This window comes from Xiphophorus hellerii, chromosome 10 (assembly GCF_003331165.1).
Source record: "Xiphophorus hellerii strain 12219 chromosome 10, Xiphophorus_hellerii-4.1, whole genome shotgun sequence".
Taxonomy (NCBI): domain Eukaryota; kingdom Metazoa; phylum Chordata; class Actinopteri; order Cyprinodontiformes; family Poeciliidae; genus Xiphophorus; species Xiphophorus hellerii.
This window is the reverse complement of record NC_045681.1, coordinates 3,121,643-3,127,642: the sequence shown is the minus strand read 5'-3', so window position 1 is coordinate 3,127,642 and position 6,000 is coordinate 3,121,643.

Sequence of the window (6,000 nt, the reverse complement as noted above, 5' to 3'; positions counted from 1 at the left end):
TAGATGTCATTATCCTGTTAGACAGAGCACAGGTAATCAATGAGGAACCTTCCACCATAATTGGAAGACAAAAGTTTTCAGGATATTATTTTCTCGTGAAATATTTTAGCTTGCATATGTTTTAGAATATCATACAGTAATTATTTGAAATACTTAAACTTAGAACAGTACGTTGGGACACAAAGGAAAACAGCTTGAATGACAGGTAGCTAAGGTTAACACGGTCTTGTTTATATAAACTGAAGTAAATTTTCAATTTACTTCTGTGTCATGCCTTTATGTGTCTTTATATATTTTTAAAAAGAAGCTCGGCTAGTATCACCGTTCATTAAATCTTTTAATTAAACCGGTACATTAAAATACATTTAAAATAAGAGAAATTACTTACACTTCCACGTGTTGAGCTGCTTTGCCCAGCCAGGGCTAATTGTGACCTCATTTAAAGGTGCGCTTCTTTTGTCAGTCAGCGCGGCCCCGGGTGGAGACAAGTAAAACCCAAACTACGAGCTTCCACCCGTCCGGTATGTCTGTGTCTGTAAATCCAAATGAATCAAGTATCTTCCTGAAGTAATTTAAAAGGACTGCGTGTTTGACTTGATGGCATGGACAATAATTAACTATCTATGTTTTTAAAAGTAGTTTGTTGTTTTAAAAGCAGTTGGAATGCAAAGAATTGTAAATTTGTAATTGGTAAGTCAGGATTTTTTCCTCCTCTCCTGTGTCGGCTTCCTTAAGTTCGGTTACGTGTTTACATTTAATCGCTACAATTTGTTTCCCAGTTGTTTTTTACGTAGTCTTCCACATAGCACGTATTTTTTCCAGATTGTTTGATTTTAAATGAATTATATAAATTGGTACTTTGTTGCATATGACTACATCTGAAGAAGTGTGGTGGATTAAACTGATTACTTAAGTGCTTGTATTCCCTGTTCTCAACATTGACAAGGCATGTTGTACCAAACGTGTTATGCATAGCACACATTTACATTGCATATTAAATGTAATTTTATTCAGTTTAAAATATTTTAATTAAATATACATGAATTAACTATTTTTTGAAACAATTATAACTTTATTTTATGTGCCACTTGCACCTCATCATTAATTATGTATGAATCATTGAAACATTGTCTATTATTAACTTACTAACTACTTAGTGACATCAATCAAGTAGGAATTATGGAGCCTGTTCATTCGCCCAAATTTCCACATTGTTGGTTACTATCTTTGTTGCTGAAAGACTTAATTTATTTTCTCCCAAACCAACAGTCTTGTTTCATGATGTGCAGATCAAGAGGAAGGGTTGATCTTTCCCAGCGGCCATTTTCTCCTTCTGGTACAGTTGTGGCTTTCTCTAGAGTTGGTTTTGTGTCCATCTTTTGGTATTAATTCTGCCTTTGAGCAAATGGTTTTCTGGGTGTAAATGTCTCCTTACCTGAAACTTTAGATGTTTTGTATTTCTTAACCTATTTTATCAGTCCATCAATCAAGTTTATTTGTATAGCATATTTCAGCAACAAGGTAGTTCAAAGTGGTTGATGTCATTAAAACACAAAAATACAAAGTCACAGAACACACAGTCAACAATGAAAACTTTGTAACTATTTTTATGTGGTTCTGAGGATTCAGGTGAGAGTACATCACTACTCCACTTGCACCTCATCATTAATTATGTATTGAAACATTGTCTATTATTGACTTACTAACTACTTAGTGTAAATGTCTGGTTAGATTTAGTTCTTGATCTCTAGTTTCTAGCTGTAATAACTGAAGCTGTGCGCTGACTCTAGATCGTTCCTCTTTAGGTCCAATGATAATAACTTCAGTTTTGTTTCTGTTCAGCTGGATAAAGTTTTGGCACATCCAAACATTTGTACTAAGCATCTTTTCAGTGCTTGAATGGGTTCTGAGTCATCTGACGACATTGTAATGTGGAGCTGTCTATCATCTAGCATAGGTTTATAATTTCTTCTAAGCTTTTGTAGTTTAGTAGTTGAAATTGAATCATGTTTCTGCATTTGTTGTTTTCACTTTTATAAAACATGGAGGGGCTTCTCTCAGTACTGGTACAGTGCTTTGTCACATACCAATGACAAAGCAGGTCTTTGTCACTCTACCATACATGGCTACTTGTTTTTCAGTTGGAATAAATTAGACTAGACTGAGCCACTGGCATGTCTGTTTTAAGATCAAAAAATAGAAACAATAAATAGGCAGTAAAGTGCAATATTTTATATATCGACCTATACTATTTTCTGTAAATACACAGCTATTTAATATGGAAGTGCCTAAGAATAGTACAGAGTTGCTGTCTAGACATCAAGAATATGAAAGAGAATCCTCAAACAGTTAACAGTCTCTTTTTGATCTGGGTAAATAGTTAACCTTCACTCATTTGTAGAAAATTATATTATTACTGTATAATAATAATAGTATAACTATTAGTATTGGAGCGAATGGGCTTTTGAATTAACTACACATAAAGCAGCAATTTAATATTACCTGTTCTTACAGTTTTAACAAGTCTAAGGCCCCACCCACACAGAGATGCTTGGGTGGGGCCGAAATGCAAGAACATTTACTACTTTAATGACATAAATGTCAATGCAGCACTAAACAAGTTAATAACCAATCTGCAATCACGCCAATGACTCCAAATGTGAAGGTCATAAATCAACAAAATGGAAATAATATTATTTCAAGGCATTTAAAACAATCCACAGAAGAAGATTTTTATTTGTCCCTACAATGTCACAAGAGTAAGATTGGTGTGTGTGTGTAAGTGTGTAATCCTGCAGTACCACAACCCACCCCTAGGGGCCGATACTGAGTGACTATCTTATACACACCGAAACACATATCTGTTGGTTTTTGTGAATTATAAGGACTTCCCTGAAAATTTGACAGAGCATCCTGCTGACTTTCTTTTCATTGAATTCAATGCCAACGTCGTGGGGACCACGATTTTGGTCCCCACAAAAAATTTGGTTCCCACACTGTGAGTGTGCTGTCTTGTCGTGGTCCCCTCAACGTAGCAAAAACACACACACACCCACACGCGCGCACACACACACACACACGCATTACTGCGCTCAGCATGCACAGGGATCAGATAGGTTCAACCAAATTCCAACAACTGGAAGACAATAAGAAAAACAAAAGCTTGAAGACACACAGCCGACTGCTACAATAAAACATTGTTTATTGATTTTATGGTTAAATTAATGTCACAATTTTAATCCTTTTTCTCATCCTGAAGTTTTGTCTGATTATTCAGACAGTTAAACAGGGATTTTCCTTTTCAGGGCATTAATACTCAGAACTCCTGATTTTATTTTATTTTTTCAAAATGTAATTTAATGTCTTATAATTTACTTGTTAAATACCAAATTAAAGCTTTTTGTCTGAGTGGATAAAATTTGATAAAATCACCTCAGAGGATATTTCCAAAAGACAAACATCGATCCAACTCACAGTTTTATTTCTTGCTCATGTTAAGGGTTAAAAAATAAAAAAGTACACCCCCGTTACGCACTGGAGTTCACATAGTTTTATAGAGCAGGAATCTTTTACATCCTTACAACTCAACGAGCCGTTTTGCATTGAATCCAATTAAATAAAAGTTGTTTCAAATGTCGACTGTCATTTTTAGAGGAAAATTATTTTATTTCTATTTTTAGGTTTTCAAATAAAGAAAAACATAAAGCTTTTGCAAAAAGAGGATGGACTTATTTGATCATATTTTGTGGGAAATTATGCAAACAAAACAAACAAATCAATGTACATTTGAGTACATTACTGATACTTTTGTGGAAATTATGCAAAAACACACCCTGTCACACCCGTCCATCCATTTTATTTTGCTAACTAAAGCAAAGTTTGTAGAAGAAAAATCTTATTTTCATTGCTGGGAATAAACTTAAAACATTTTATAGACTTTAAAAATGTAAAGTAATAAGCCCAAACAGTTAAATGACTGTAAACATTAAGCCAAACGTAAAATATTACGTTATATTTATTGTTCTCCAGGTAAAAGAGAAATAATTTACAATGAATTTTTTATGACTGTGACATACAGTAAGTGTTGAACGTTTTCAAATGCTGGTATTTACATATTTTAGATATTTTCTTGGTTCTGCACACCTGAATGAAATGATAAATCCTTATCAGGCCTCTGCAGCAACAACCATTTAATATTTAAAAATTAAATCATACCAATGGTCCAAAATGTAAAGTTAAGTGGAATTTTTTATATTTTAAGGACAAAAATGACAATAATTTATATAAGTAAGAAAAAATAACAAAATCAGGCAAAATAAATGTTTCCAAATTAGTTTCTTTCAATAAAAAAACTTATGAAACTTTAACAAAAACTGCGGGTGTGTGTCTGTGTCTGGTGAATTTTTGGTAAAAACTTGTTTGTTTTTCATTCAGTGGGTAGAAAATCCAGAAATTTTATACAAGTAAGAGAAGAGATACTTCATAATAACATTACTCAAAGAACAGCGTAGTAAAAATAGTCCTAAAATACATTTTTTCATGAGTTATTCAGGTAAATGTAACTAGTTACCACCCACCACTGGATGCAGGACTGGAGTTTGACTCCTTGAACTTCTGGCTCACATTTTGTTGCTGCTTCTCATTTTTATTCATTTATTTCTGGTTTGAAAGCAACCTGCCAGACAGCAAAGCATAACTGAGATAATTACAACTAAAATAAAATTAGGAGTTGGTTCAACTCAGGAAACAAAACATGATTTTATATTTTGGGATTAAATGATCAACTGACTTTGATTGTATTTTCCTTTAATTAAAGGAAAATACACATTTTCAAAAAAATATCACATTTGACTGTATGAAGCTAATTTGAGGAGAAATTGAATTTATATGAAGTGAACTTAGACATGAATAGACCAAGTTCAGGTGAAATTTGCTGTATTTTGGTGTTTTATAAGCAGAACTGAACCTCACTCCACTGCCTCCTGTGCATTTTAGAGTTTATTTTATTTTCACTTTTAAATGTTTGAACGATCTTTCTCCAGAAAATCCCTCTGAGCTTCTTCAACCTTACTTGCCTTTTTTGGCCCCTCTGGTCAAGATTTGACCTAGTTTGTTTGTAGATTTTATGTTTAACGCTTGGTCTTTTTGTGTTATATATGTTTGTAGCTTAAAACAGCTGCTTTAAAGTACTTTATAAATACATTTTTAAAAAGCCTTTAGCCTCCAACAGCAGGGAAAGTTTCCTTTCAATCAGTTACGCAAAAAACAAAAACATTACGTGGAAAAGCATCCCAAATGAACCGATGAAAGTATCGCACAATGTTTACTTGTAGCCAAGCAAGAAACTTTTAATCAAGTATTGTAATTCCTTTGCTTAAGTGGCGTGTCTGCACGCATCTACCACCACTGTTCTTTTTACCTTTGAACTTGTCAAGTCCTTTCTTTTCTCCAAGGCGCATCTCGCAGGAAAGTAACAGAGAAGGGGGGAGCAGAGGGGGCAGCAGAGAAAGAATAGCAGAGTATGAAAGAGAGAGGGAGCGACAGAGAGAAAGGGAGCGCAAAGTCTTGTCAACCGGAAATAAAACAAGCTGGCACCCTCCCCATCCCCAAGCCCCTACTCCCACCCCAAAGTCATATACTTCCTCCTCACTCTCTGTTTTCCTCCCCTCAGCCTCTCCCGCCTCCATCTCTCCCTTCCTCTGCATGGAGATATATTTAAACCCGGCTTCTGCTCGGCTCGGCGCTGTGCATACCGTCATACCTGCGTCACCGCATGCACCTCGCGTCGGGCCGTGTGCGTCCGTCGGCAGGCTGGAGTTCCTGGATGGGGATCCTTTAGGCCCTGATGGCGCCTTTTGTTTGCTGTGTCTGTTACTGCGTCTTCACAAGCTGCTGAATATCTGAGTCCAGTTGGACAAAAGACTCTAAAAAAAAGAGCAGAACAGGTTTACAAATCCAACAACGCATCACGTTTCCTTTCTCTAATGTTTCAAAACAAAC